Source organism: Lithobates pipiens, unplaced genomic scaffold, assembly GCF_037356315.1.
Source record: "Lithobates pipiens isolate NorthernLeopardFrog02 unplaced genomic scaffold, aLitPip1_a1.2 Scaffold_3, whole genome shotgun sequence".
Classification (NCBI taxonomy): domain Eukaryota; kingdom Metazoa; phylum Chordata; class Amphibia; order Anura; family Ranidae; genus Lithobates; species Lithobates pipiens.
The window spans coordinates 259585829-259601053 of NW_027507790.1; positions in this window are offsets into that span (position 1 = coordinate 259585829).

Genomic DNA, 15225 nt, shown 5'->3' on the forward strand with positions numbered 1-15225 from the left:
GGCATTTAACCACCGAATAGAGGATGTATTGCATTAGTCAGGTCTTTGCAATGACTTTTTTAGCGGCCCGTGAGAACATGGTTCATTAGGGCAAATTGGGTTTTGGAGATCTCCATGGGTTTGCAATTGCGTAGGGCTTCTGATGAATTCAATGCAAGGTGCTTGTTGAAAAAGAGTGCGCAGACCCGCCGCCATAAGCTTTGGGGCAATGGATATGTCCACCAGGTATGCAAAAAGGGAGCCTGTGTCGAGGCAGCCATGAAAACATTGTGAAGGAAAATCTATACAGACAGGCTGGTGCACGAACACGCCTCTTTCACCCAGCACAGTGAACTGTAGTGACACTCCCTGATGTACTGGTTTCCCTTCAGATTTCAAATTCCTCTTTAATGAAGTAGCAGTTTGCAGTAAGGGGAGTGGTAAATATATACTCCAGGATTTCCAACCTTTTTTTACCCCAAACTAAATCCTAAAAATAATTTTCAGGTCTCAGGGAATTCAGCTAAAAATGTTTATATCTACAGCTCTTGGTACATTAGCATGATTACAAAAATGTATATATACTAATATTAAGCCAAAGAATAAAGAATGTGCCATAACTAGACAATGTGACACTCAAGGGGGTTCATTGTTAGCACCCTCCTTCTCTACCCTACAAAATTCACAAAATTACAATTCAAGTTACTGTAAACCCTTCATACACCCAGTAAAGTTACTAGCGAACATGCAACATGAGATGAAACAAATTCTCTTACATAAGTTGTACCTGTTTATCGACAGGAATAGAAGAATTGTTACAGCTTGCCTGACTTTCAGGAAGCAAGGGGCGGGGAGCTGATGTTATACAGTGCAGAGCTCAGTTAGGGGAGCTCTGAGAGCTGATTGGAGGGAAGAGACACACCCCGTTCTCACAGCACACAGGAACAGGAGCTGAGGCTGTCAATCACAGGCTATGTGTTGGAGCACCCTCCCCTGGTTAGCTTTATGCTCTTGGTGTCAGGAAAAGTTGTCAGAACTGACCTATGCAGATAACAGGGGTCCAAAGTAGCAGATAGAAATGGCTCTTGGTGCTCTGGATTAAGGCAAATACACACTATAGAGGGATATGCTTTGGATCCTGGCAGAGCCCATCAATGCATCTGCTTATGCACAGTTGAAATGCTGTTCACATGCAAAGACAGGGATGGTTTCCAGCACCCCTATTAGTGGTCTTTGCATATGCATGGCAAAACCTAGCCAAATACCCTGGTGCACGTGCAGATAAGCCTTGGGGCTGTCTCGGGATTCACTGTGGCACTCCAAAGTCTTGAGTAGGTGATAAGAGTGGAAATGCATGACAAATAAAGTCCTATAAAAAAAATGTTCCTTGGTATGAGAGGGAGGGGGAAGGAGGCAGGGGAGGACAACTTCCCAGTTAGAGTGAAGGTCCACTTTAAAGTCTCGTATAGTTTCCAATATCTTTCATTCTGCAAGCTCTTTAGAGGTCTCTGACTCCCTGTGCTGGATTATTTATTTTATATTATAGACAATGGAACAAGAGAAGTGGGATCACACACAGGTGGATAGGAAAACCCAAAACTCCAAGTCAGAAGGAACAGAGTTTGGAATTATAGCAAAGAGAGCTCATAGCTGGAGATACGAGAAGCCATATCTACTGGGGTCCACCAGGTGCCACCTACAACTGCCTCCAGGTGCCCCCTACAACTTAGTTTTTAGGTGCATGGATCCTTGAAAGGAACATTTTGATAGAAAGTACATTTATTTCAAAATACCCATTATATATCAGATTTCTCCGAAAGAAGTTTAGAGAAGACATGGAGAAATGTCCTCCTCAATGATGGCTGTCTTCCCTGCCATCTACATTTCCTAGCAGGAGCTTAATGTCTGTCCTCCACCAACCCATACAGTTCCTTTTATATAGAGACGAGTGAGTACGGCACATTTATCATATTCATCTCTTCTATTCCCTGCATTGCTGAAGACAAGAATCAATCTGGGAAACAATATTTCATCTGACAAGTGACTCACCTAAAACTGTTTCGTTTACTGACTTTACATGATCCAATTCGAAACAATTCATTCTGTGTATTTTTGTTAGATGCCAGTTTTCATTGTAATGGAATAATTATTCATTCTTAGTATTAACCATTTATATGTTAATGTTTAATACATTACATTATAGAAGGCATGTCTTATAGTGTATATAAAGCCAAGGCAAGGATTATAGAACATCCATTCTCAAACAGAGTTCTGTAGAACCCTAAGGTTACTTTCAGAGGTTCCTAGGGGTTCCCCTGATAAGTGATGGATTGACCTCCTACATGATGGTTCATGCATAGTTTTGGGGCCAATGTCACGTTTTAGCCATTGGTTGTACTAGATCAGTCATTCTCAACCAGGGTTTCCGTGGAACCCTAGGGTTCCTCCTGAGGTGGCTAAGGGTTCCTTGAGCTGTGGCTAAATGAGCTATCATGTGATGGTGCCTGCATAGTTCCAGGTCCAACACCATTTGGCATAGCCAGAGCCATGTCTGAAATTGCCCCCCAACAGAGGGGGCAATTTCCCAAAGACCACCAATGGACTACTTTTAGCAGAGGTTCCCTGGGACCTGAAAATGATTGCAAGGGTTCCTGTGGGGTAAAAAGGTTGAGAAAGGCTGAACTAGATGGACTTGTGTCTTTTTTCCACTTGATTATAACTACAGTATGTAAATATGTAACTTGACAAAAACTGCATAGCACCAGTGGAGCCTCTTCACTGTCTGTCCGATACATTACAACTAACATCTAATGCAGCATACAGACAAACAGATTACCCGGCGGACTTGGTCCGGTGGACTCTGCCCGTGTGTGGGCTCCGGCTGACTTTTTGTTCCGGCGGACTTAGAAAGAAGTTTTGACTCAAAATTGTCCGCCGGACTGCGGAGTCATCCACCCATCTGTGTGCTAGTCCACCGGACATTTGAAATGAACAGACTTGCCCACACACGGAGAAAAGTCTGTTCATTTTGAACGTGGCTCCAGGTAGACTGGACTAGCAAAGAAAGTCAATGTTGCCGCCTCCATCGGCGAGATTGACACCTCGCAAGCCCCGTCACCTGGTATGGATTTAAAGGGGAAGCCCTACGTCAAAAAATGGTGTGAGGGTGCCCCCAAAGTCCACAGCAGACCCTTATCCGAGCACGCAGCCTGACCGGTCAGGAAAGGGGGTAGGGACGAGTGTGCGCCCCCCCCCTGAGCTGTACTATGCCACGTGCCCTCAACATGGGGGGTGCTTTGAGGAAGGGGGGCCCTGCCCCTGCCAAAGCACCTTGTCCCCATGTTAATGAGGACAAGGGCCTCTTCCTGACAACCCTGGCCATTGGTTGTCGGGGTCTGCGGGTGGGGGGCTTACCAGAATCCGGGAGCCCCCTTTAATAAGGGAGCCCCCAGATCCCGGCACCCCACCCTATGTGAATGAGTATGGGGTACATGGTACCCCTACCTATTCACCTGGGGGAAAAAAGTGCACATAAAAAAAAACACAACACAGGTTTTTAAAATACTTTATTAGACAGCTGCGGGGGTCTTCTCTTCTTCCGTCTTCGGGGTTCTTCTCGCCGGACTCCTCCACTATCTTCTGCTAGCTCTTTTACTAGTGGAGGACCCCGGTTTTCTACTTCGTCGCCGCCTGCCGTGCGGGGATCTTCTTCTGACTTCGCTGGTGTCCCACTCTTCGGGGGTCTTGTCCCGCTCTTCGGGGGTCTTGTCACGCTTTTCGTTTTTTCTTGCCGGGCCTCTGCTTTGTTCTTTCAGCTCTTTTACTAGCATTGGCCCGGTCTTCTGTCAATGTCACCGTCGCCGCCTTCTGCTTCTTCTGCTTCTTCTTCTTCCTACGTTGACACGACGCTCTCTTCAGCCTTAATGGCAGGGACGCGTTGTGCGGTGACTTATATAGGGATAAGGGGTGGGATCACCGGGTGATGTCACATGGTGACCCCCCCCTTATGATGTCACAGTCCCAGCATCCTAATTCATCATTATTAATCATTATTAATCATTATTAAAGGGGCTTTTGGGCTGCAGCCCCCCCTTCCCCCAAAGCACCCCCCCATGTTGAGGCCACGCGGCCTGGTATGGCTTCGGGGGGGCGCTCGCTCGTCCCCACCCCCTTTCCTGACCAGCCGTGCTGCATGCTCAGATAATGGTCTGCTATGGACATTGGGGGGACACCCGCGCCGTTTTTTCGGCGTAGGGTTTCCCCTTTAAATCCATACCAGGTGACGGGGCTCGCGAGGTGTCAATCTCGCCAATGGAGGCACCGACATTGACTTCATTCGCTAGTCCCGTCTACCTGGAGCCATGTTCAAAATGAACGGACTTTACTCCTTGTGTTGGAAAAGTCCGGTCGTGTGTGGGCAGATCTGCTCATTCGGTAAGTCCGGTGGACCTCCTCTGCAAAGTCTGGCAGGTTGTCCGCCAGACTAAGTCCGCCAGATAGTCCGATCGTGTGTATGTGGCATAAGAGGCAATCTTCACACTGACCACCAATCTTAGGTCACATTTTTTCACAGACTATGAATTCACGGGGTTATTTCCCCACAGTCCACCAATGTACGGGGACATTTCTCTATAGTCCAAAATAATGTAAATAAATAAAAATTTCATTTAAATGTGTTGCACCTTTCCTGTTTTTAGATGTGAAGACGGCATTGTATTTTTATCTTTAGGTTTAGATTTGCTTTAGTTAACCCTCATCTGTAGTATACTCCCTGTGTCCTCCTTTGTCAGAAGCAGGTCCTATGTCCAAAATGACTTACTTTTGTGTCTAACTTCAGGTACTTAGAAGAACTATTCTATAACTCCTTCGCTTTGATCACTTTGCCGTACTGAACGTTTTAATGACAAAGGTAGATCAAAACATCCCAGAACACTCTGTAGCTTTGGGATATGAGCCTTGATATTTTTTCAAGTGCTTCATTAAAATTAACAGACTTTAAAGGCTGCGGAGTTTAGCAATTAAAACACACTTAAAAATTATTTAGTGCCTCTGAAAGTTAGCTATAAAATTATCCTGTGCTTGTCATCTAAAGCTGAGTAGACTGCGATTAGTTTGAAATGTTCAATATTTGATGTAAACTCAGAAATTTTCTGCAAGAAAAATTCACTTTTCAAAGGACACCTACTAAGTTACATATGTGCTGTGTAGGTAGGTATACACGGTATATGTTTATATGTTCCAAGTCTGACAGGTTCTGTTTATTTTCCTATTTTGGGAAATTCCCATATGAAATATCCTTTCTTGGGAAAGTATAATGATAGTTGAAACCCTGATTTTATTTATTTTATATTGTTATTATCGTCCAATGGCGTTCTTAAATAGAAGTACAGAAATAACAGACTTTTGAGGTTTCTACAATGCAATGTAATAATTAAAATCCCAAATGCTGCTTAAAAATTACCCTTAATAAATTTACTACAAATTGAACTTCACTAATTGTATTGTGTAGCGGTTCCTCAAAAGCCCACACGTCTTTTATGAAACTCTTTATATTCTTATTCATTAGTATGGCCATGGTGTAAATGTAGAAATCCTGAATATTGGCCGGCAGCTTCTATGCACCAAAGGATTTCCACAATTGTTTTGGGTCATGATATGGATGGGTAAATCTAGAGTTGAAGTGCCATGCCAAAAAACATGAGCTCTACCAAACGTAATGCAAAGGTAGGTATACTTTTTTATTAACTTACATAGGTCATTCAAATATTACATGTTGATAGAACAACTCTTCCTCTATAGTAACTCTTCTTCTTTTTCATTGCAGGTAAATAATGGATTTCAAACACAGTGGCAGCTGCTCCATTAGGTGTACAGGGGCGCTGCCCCCCTAAGCCATGCACCCTGGCCCTCATCTCTATGCAGGGCGCCGGATGCATGGATTTCAATGTTGTTTTTTTTTAGAAGCACATGATTAGAGCCTGAGGCTCTAATTGGCTTAAAAAAAAGGGTGGGCTCTGAGCCCACCTATGTGTGACATTAGTGATCTAATATTCGCTAATGTCTTCCTGCTTCCCCCCCCCCCCCCCAGCCAATCAGAAAGCGGGTCCTGAGACCCGATTGGCCAGGGAGTCTTAGGACTCCCGGCAAATCGGGTCTCGGGACCCACTTCCTGTTCGGCCAGGAAACAGAAACAATGACCCCGTCTCTTCCCTCAGCAAGCTGGAGCGAGGAGCAGTGAGTGGAGGGGCAGCAACAGCCAGAAAAGCCCTACCCTGGATCCAGCACCACCTCATCATTGGAAGGTAAGGCCACGGATCAGGAGAACGGAGAAAGCAGGTCCTGAGACCCGATTGGCCAAGAGTCCTAAGACTGCAATGGCCCTGTCTCTTCCCTCAGCAAGCTGGAGCAAGGAGCAGCAAGCAGAGGAGCAGCGAGCAGAGGGGCAGCAACAGTCGCTTCGAAGAGCCCTACTGTGGATCCAGCACCCCCTCATCATTGAAGGTAAGGCCACGGTTCGCTGCCTTTCTGTCCGACCTGCCCGGGGGGGGGGGGGGGGGGGGGTGCTTGCCACACCACTCAAAATATTGAGCACTAGCCGCCACTGTCCAAACAGAAGAAACATGCCATCATTGTGTTCTTGATGAAGGAAGGATGTAGGCATAGCTGCCAACAGTTCAGATTTTCCTGGGACATTCACAGAATTCAGACCCTTGTCCCGGTCTTTTCATGTCCCAGGAAAGATCACGGGAAATTGCTGTTGTCCCGGCAACCCCTCACCGACCAACCACTGGCCGCAGCTACCGGCTATGAAAACATGGCCGCGGGGGATCTCCATACGTCTAGCCGGAGTCTTCCAGGTGTATAGTGGAGAGGGCAGCTAACCGGCTAATCGGCTTCTCTCCTCAGAGTACAAGCAGAGCAATTTGGTCGGAATGGTGGAGCGCTGCAGAGATGGTGGATCTTCTGGAAGAGTCTCCACAGAGAAATGTTGGAGCTTTGTCAGAGGTTCTTGGTGACCTCCCTGACTAAGGCCCTTCTCCCCTAATCTCTCAGTTTGGCTGGGCGGCATGCTCTAGGAAGAGTCCTGGTGGTTCCAAACATCTTCCATTTATGGATGATGGAGGCCACTGTGCTCACTGGGACCTTCAATGCTGCTGAAATTTTTCTGTACCCGGATCTGTGCCTCAATACAATCCTGTCTCTGAGGTCTAAAGACAAATGAAAATCTTGGCTTTTTCAAACCAAGAAACCACATAAGATTGGTTACCTAAGAATTTAATGTCACAACCGCCTTAAAATTAATGGACTAAACAACACATTATTCCTCTTAAAATGATATTCTCCAGGAAATGGAAAAGTGTATTTGTCCTGGAGCAAAGTTCTGATCTTTAAACTGCCCTTGCTGAAATAACGTATGTGAGAAGTGCAGAATTAATCTTAGGATATATAAAAAAAAAATAGATATTTTTGTTTTATTTTTCTCTGCAATCATTTTTTTTTTCAGCACAACATATTGAGTATTTTATGGTTAAATATGATCTTTCTTTTAAGTGGAGCCATAGTACATACTGTACATTGCCAGGACCTATTATTATTATTATTATACCTTTTGGCGAGATGTTGCTTCATGAAAAGGGATTCATCTTTTTCCGCCGCTAGGTGCGGAGTATGCCAGAGAGAATGTTTTAACCCCTTCATGACCATTGTCTGTTTGCACACAGCCTTTCCACTTAGCAGACACATTTAGGGTCAGTTCACACCATAGAAACTCAGTCCGGATGCGTTCCGGATGCTTTTCTGCATGCGCGTCTTTGATGCGCTCCAGTGCGTTTTTGATGCGTTTTACAGCGTCCCAGTACAGTCCAGTGCAGGAAAAATGCAGCATGGTCTACTTTTTTTTCTGGAACTGGATTGCACTGGAACTGCAAACACTGGTGTGAACTATGCCATTGAAAACCATATAGCCTACTTTCCATGCATTTTTGATGCAGAAATAAATGCACTGGACTGCATGTGGTGTGAATAAATGAATTGTGTAAAGCTGTATTTTATTTATGTGATCTTTGTCTGTAACATCTGTCTATTTTGACTGTTTTTGGATTGTATGTACTGTTTGCCATAAATAAATAAAATTTTATGTTAAAAAAAAAAGCTGTATTTTATTCTGCCACCACTAGCTCCTAACCCTAATACCCTGTACACACGATCGGACATTCCGACGACAAAATTTTGGCCCAAACTTGTCTTGCATACACACGGTCACACAAAGTTGTCGGAAAATCCAATCGTTCTGAACGCAGTGACGTAAACCCTTTACGACGGGACTATAAACGGGCCAATAGATTTAGTCTCGTAATTTATTCTGAGCATGCGTGGCACTTTGTCCGTCGGAATTGTCTACACACGATCGGAATTTAAATGATCGGATTTAGTTGTCGGAAAATTTTAGATCCAGCTCTCAAACTTTGTGTGTCAGAAATTCAGACGGAAAAAGTCTGATGGAGCCCACACACGATCGGATTTTCCAACAACAGGATCGGATCGCACATTTTCCATCGGAAAGTCCGACCGTGTGTACAGGGCATTACTTTCTTTCAGTGGGAATTTGGTGGAACGCAGCCAGGACCTCCAGCACTGGCTGTATGTAAGGGCAAAGGGGTTCCCGGAGGATCTATTGATGCTGGCTGCTAGGAGATCTATTGTTGCTGCAGGGGAAAGCATGTTGATGGAGGTTGGTCTTATGTTGCTGGGGGAGGGGTAAAACATTGCTGGGAGGGATCTACTGTGGAGGGATGGTCTATTGTTGCTGCCTGTTGGGAGTCTATTGTTGCTGGGGGGATACATTTTGATGGGGGTGGGTCTTATGCTGCTGGGGGGAGGGGTCAATCATTGCTGGGTGGGATCTACTGTTGAGGGAGGGGTCTATCGTTTCTGGCTGCTGGAAGGTCTTTTGATGCTGGTTGCTGGGAGTCTGTTGTTGCTAGCTACAGGGGATCTATTTTACTGCTTTTCTTGTTATCGATAACACTTTCCATGCACATTACTTAGCACCATGATGAGTTTTGTATTCTCTAGAAGGGGTGGAACTGTAGGGGGGGTAGGGGGTCAAACCAAGGAAGGGTGCTCAGAGGTGTGGGTGGGGGGTAAGACAAGGAGTGACTCAGAAGGGGGGAATTCCTGCACCTATTCTCTTATCACTGCCTCAATTCGTTAAAACAAGGAAGAGGTCGGTAAATTACACTTTTACCAGTCCCTGCCCTGCTCTCCATCCTGACAGATCCTCCAGAAGGGAAAACCCTGCAGCTCTGCGGGGGGGGGGGGGGGGGGGGGGGGTCAGGGAAGCACACAGATGTGGGAGTGGCATTTAGAGGAGCATATGCCATCCATTTCCCTCCTGGAACCGCTGAATGTCTGCGGGAGGGAGGAGAAGTGGGGAAACAGTGGCTACATGGAGGGATCAGTTCCGCTATATGCTGCTGCCCCTGCTGCCCTCCGTTTCAGGCATACAGGGGGGCAGCACGGCCCACTTAGAGAATGAGGCCTTGTCGCAATGGCAACCCCTGGTACCGATCACTCACTGTGTTCATTCAGAAATGGAAGGGGCATTACATATTTACTGGCCCCTTCCCCCACTCATCCTAAAAAAGCCCCCTACATGTGCCCGCAGCAGCAGCAAGTGGGAGAGAAGAGGAGGGAAGCTGGCAGTGCTGCGGAGGGGGATCCAGGGCAGTAGGGGGAAATTGTGCTGTATAGGGTGTTTAGGGTGTGCCCAGGCACACCTGGCACATCCTGTGCATATGCCTATGCCTGCAACCCCTGTAGATATGCTCCTGGCCACAGCCCTTGAAGTACGGTACTGCAGTGTCAAAACACAAATTACACAACAAAAGAAAGAAAGGGGGGATATCGGACTATACAGGCCAGAAAGGAGCACAGACTAAAATTACATAAAAGTTACATATTTTATTAAAGCATCACAAATTTCTAAAACAGATACAATGCACAACGCATATATCTACATGCGAAAAGAATATCAGGGTCTTGATATTACAATTTACTGTGTGTGGTCAAGTGCCAAAAAAATAGAGTACTAATAGACTAGGTCCTCATGTCCCAACGCGCTTCGCCAATTTAGGCTTCATCAGGGCTTATGAAGGCCAATTAGTACTCATCTCAACTTAAAACCACACATGCACGCAAATTCCCTGAGCGCGCGCCGGAACACCAAGGAAGAGACTTGACTGGAGAGATAAAGCCTAGGGGGTTGTAATCACAGGGGGAGGAGAGAGGTGCTGGTCAATCCAATGAGGACCTAGATCATCTATTTCAGGTGTATACACCAAACCGTATGATGTAGCTCACATTTTGATCTCATTTTGGCTCACATCTATATGTGTCTCCCGTATGATTCAAAATGTAACCCAAATTATGGGGTCAAAAGTCCCTGACTTCACTAGTCGGATTTCCAGGCACACCTAGATATCCTGGGGTGGCAGCACAAGTTCCTGAGTGGATGTTCAGACCAGCAAGTGAAAGACCATATACTGTAGCTCAACACTCCTGTGTATCCCGTTCATACTCCCGCTCCCCAATCTCTCGATCCCCGGTCAATTTAACCCCAGCTCCTCTCCCTACAAAGGAGTCAACAGGGGTGGCCCTTCCATTAAGAGCGCACAGACGCTGCCCCGTCCATCGTCGCCTCCCCTATCCATGTGTCCCGCCCCTTTCAGGACACCGGCACATGGATACCAATGAGGAGGAGCTGTTTTTTTGAAGCACCGATTAGAGCCAGAGGCTCTAAAGGGCTTCAATATAGGATAGGCTTGAGTCGCAGAGAGTGTGCTCCGAGTCCACCTGGGAGTGTTACAACAGCGAATCAATTATTGGAGTGTTACAACAGCAAATTAATATTCACTGTTGTAACACTGGTCCTCCTCCCGGGAAGCGGGTTTTGATCCTTTTGGACGCCTAGGAAGAGGAGGGGAGGAGCTGGACGCCGCCACGGAGGAGAGGGCTCAGAGCCGAGCTGCTGCACCACCATACCTCACAACTTTTTGAGATGGGAATGAGGGACACCTATCAGCAAAAGTATGCAGGCATAGGACACTCCGCATGCCACACCCCCCTTAAAAGAGAATTGAACAAAAAAACAAGATTGGTTAACCCCACAAGTGCTTTTTTTACCACTACTATTTCTTTATATTGTCTTTTGTTATTTACAAATTCAGCAATTTAGAAATCAGATGAAAGGTTTAGCACTAGGAAACACTTTTTGAAAGATAAAAAGTGCATTTTATATACAACTTTATATACATCAGACCAAAATGAGGGACAGATAAGGACGAAAGAGGGACATTGGTCCAAATCAGGGACAGTGCCTCGAAATTAGGGACAGTTGGGAGCTATGCACCACGCTGCCTGCCACCCGCCACCCGCCACGATGGGGTAAGTGCCAGACCGACCGGCAAACAGCTGGTTGGGTGCCGCTTGGGAGGGATAGGTGGTTGTTTGCTGGTGATGTGTCAAATACTGTCCCCCCATCGGATAGTGTCCGCCCTGTAATGGGCTTGCGCAGTACGGAGGACAAGGAGACGCCAAAGGTCTCCGTAGATAAACGGCGCCTGCGTCGTGAGTCCAGGTTCAAGTCCCACCATCCAAGTGGACAAAGAGTTAGTATAAAAAATAGCCGAGCGAAGCGAGGCTGTGCCCGAAGCGTGGCGAGCGAAGCAAGCCCATGGGGGGGGCCCCTGTTACTATGTGCAAACGTATGTCCGCTTGGATGGTGGGGCTTCAACCTGGACTCAGTGCGCAGGTGCCGTTCTTCTTCAGAGACTTTCGGAGTCTCCTTCTCCTTCGTACCGCGCAAGAGCTGCGCCTGTGCAGTATGGGGCAGACACTATCCGATGGCTGGACACTTTTTGACAGAACACCGGACCACCAGAAAAAAAAAACACCAGCCGCCACTGCGAGCAAAACTAAATTGCCCCTCACCTAGTAACACTGAAGGCGCTACAGTTGTTTGCCCGGAGTTTAGCATTAAAGCAGATCTGTATGTAGGGGGGGAAATACTGGACTGATTGGGATTACACCAAATAAGTGTCACCCAGAGAGTTGTACACAATGGCCTCATGTACTCATGGATAAGATACAAAAGGCCGGGACAGGTGACCGATAACCCTCGTATTTATCCTTCCATTGAAATAACATTTCCTGCGCTTGCCTTGTTGTATTTTTTTATTTTTTTTATCTCTCGCTCTGCAGTCATCTGAAGGTGCTCTGTTCATGAAATCTACATTGTGTCTGGCTCCTGCTGGAGGCTTCTGCTCCATCCAGCTGGCACATGCTGCGGGGAATGATAATTTCTGATTTATTTGTGTGTGGAGAGTCTATGGACAGCTGTAGAGATGTGTGTCTGGCTACATGCCATGGTGACTGTATTCCTCTTCTCCTGTCATCCCGAGTACTAGACGAGAATTACCAGCACAATATGTAGAGGAGAAACACTAATTAAATGGAGGTTGCAGGCTAATTGATGGAAAATAGTCACAGTTAGCACTGGGAAGGGATAGGGGATGGAACGGGATTTGGGTCAAGAAGGTGGTAGAGAAAAATAGCTGTTGTGTATATGTCATTTGTATTTATCTGGGTCCTTATTTATTGTCCAATTTAAAGTGTATTTAAAGCTAAACATTGTAATTTTAGTTTTGGGTAGAGTAGGGGGATTGTTTATCCACTTCCATACCGGGCATTTTCACCCCCTTCCTGCCCAGGCCAAATTTCAGTTTTCAGCACTGCAACATTTTGAATGACAATTGCGTGGTTTTATCAGAGCTTTCTTTTGGTGGTATTTGATCACCTCTGCGGTTTTTATTTTTTGCGATATAAACAAAAGAACAGCGTCAAGTTTGAAAAAAATTAGGGCTGTGGAAATCAAAGATTAATGCCTCGATTAATCAATACATTTTTTTGATCGATCAAAATTCTTTTGATCGGTACGCACCTCTCCGCCAGCTTCCGGGTCTTCAGGGACTTCCGTCGGAGATCCGGTGATGTCACGGACATCAACATCACTGGACTCCTCCCCCTTTCCTCAAGTGCCTCCGTCTGCTAACGAAGGGAAGGGGGGAGGAAACCGGTGACGTTAAAGTTCTGATTGAACGTAACACATATGGGGGAGGAACTAGGCATGATGTCACCCGCTGCTGCCCTATGGAACTAACATGATTGTCGGCTTTACATGCTGTGGTTTTATCATCTTTATGTGAGTAGTTTGTGTTTGAACACAAAAATGAAATCTTATACTTAAGCGGTGAGCACTTAGATCTTTTCTTTCTACCCATGACCTGGCATCCTTGCTGAGATCTAAGGAGACGTGAGAGAAGTTTATGGTCTGTGTTAACCCTTTTGATACCCGCTTGCATGACCACCTGTTTGTACAGGGGTCCATGCCATAAGGTGAGAGTGATTAGTTAGACCGGAGGTGGAGGGATTGTCACGCTACTGTGGAAAAAAAATTACTTACGTCAGTGCTACAGTCTGAATTTAAAATGTACAGTGCCTTGCGAAAGTATTTGGCCCCCTTGAACTTTTCAACCTTTTGCCACATTTCAGGCTTCAAACATAAAGATATAACATTTAAATTTTTTTGTGAAGAATCACCAACAAGTGGGACACAATTGTGAAGTGGAACGAAATCTATTGGATATTTTAAACTTTTTTAGCAAATAAAAAACTGAAAAGTGGTGCATGCAAAATTATTCGGCCCCTTTACTTTCAGTGCAGTAAACTCACTCCAGAAGTTCAGCGAGGATCTCTGAATGATCCAATGTTGTCCTAAATAACTGATGGTGATAAATAGAATCCACCTGTGTGCAATCAAGTCTCTGTATAAATGCACCTGCTCTGTGATAGTCTCAGGGTTCTGTTGAAAGCGCAGAGAGCATCATGAAGACCAAGGAACACACCAGGCAGATCCGTAATACTGTTGTGGAGAAGTTTAAAGCCGGATTTGTATACAAAAAGATTTCCCATGCTTTAAACATCCCAAGGAGCACTGTGCAAGCGATCATTTTGAAATGGAAGGAGTATCAGACCACTGCAAATCTACCAAGACCTGGCCGTCCCTCTAAACTTTCAGCTCAGACAAGGAGAAGACTGATCAGAGATGCAGCCAAGAGGCCCATGATCACTCTGGATGAACTGCAGAGAACTACAGCTGAGGTGGGAGAGTCTGTCCATAGGACAACAATCAGTCGTACACTGCACAAATCTGGCCTTTATGGAAGAGTGGCAAGAAGAAAGCCATTTCTCAAAGATATCCATAAAAAGTCTCATCTAAAGTTTGCCACGAGCCACTTGGGAGACACACCAAACATGTGGAAGAAGGTGCTCTGGTCAGATAAAACCAAAATCCAACTTTTTGCCCAAATGCAAAATATGTTTGGCGTAAAAGCAACACAGCTCATCACCCTCAACACACCATCCCCACTGTCAAACATGGTGGTGGCAGCATCATGGTTTGGGCCTGCTTTTCTTCAGCAGGGACAGGGAAGATGGGTAAAATTGAGGGGAAGATGGATGCAGCCAAATACAGGACCATTCTGGATGAAAACCTGTTGGAGTCTGCAAAAGACCTGAAACTGGGATGGAGATTTATCTTCCAACAAGACAATGATCCCAAACATACAGCAAAATCGACAAAGGAATGGTTCACAAATAAACGTATCCAGGTGTTAGAATGGCCAAGTCAAAGTCCAGACCTGAATCCAATCGAGAATCTGTGGAAAGAGCTGAAAACTGCTGTTCATCGCTCTCCATCCAACCTCATTGAGCTCGAGCTGTTTTGCAAGGAAGAATGGGCAAGAATTTCAGTTTCTCGATGTGCAAAACTGATAGAGACATACCCCAAGTGACTTGCAGCTGTAATCACAGCAAAAGGTGGCTCTACAAAGTATTAACGCAAGGGGGCCAAATAATTTTGCACGCCCCACTTTTCATTTTTTTTATTAGTTAAAAAAGTTTCAAAAATCCAATAGATTTCGTTCCACTTCACAATTGTGTCCCACTTGTTGGTGATTCTTCACAAAAAATAAAAATTTTATATCTTTATGTTTGAAGCCTGAAATGTGGCAAAAGGTTGAAAAGTTCAAGGGGGCGGAATACTTTCACAAGGCACTGTATATACTGTACATCCAGTATATACACACACTCCTTTTCTTCAACCTACAGCAGAGAATTGCTTGTAGA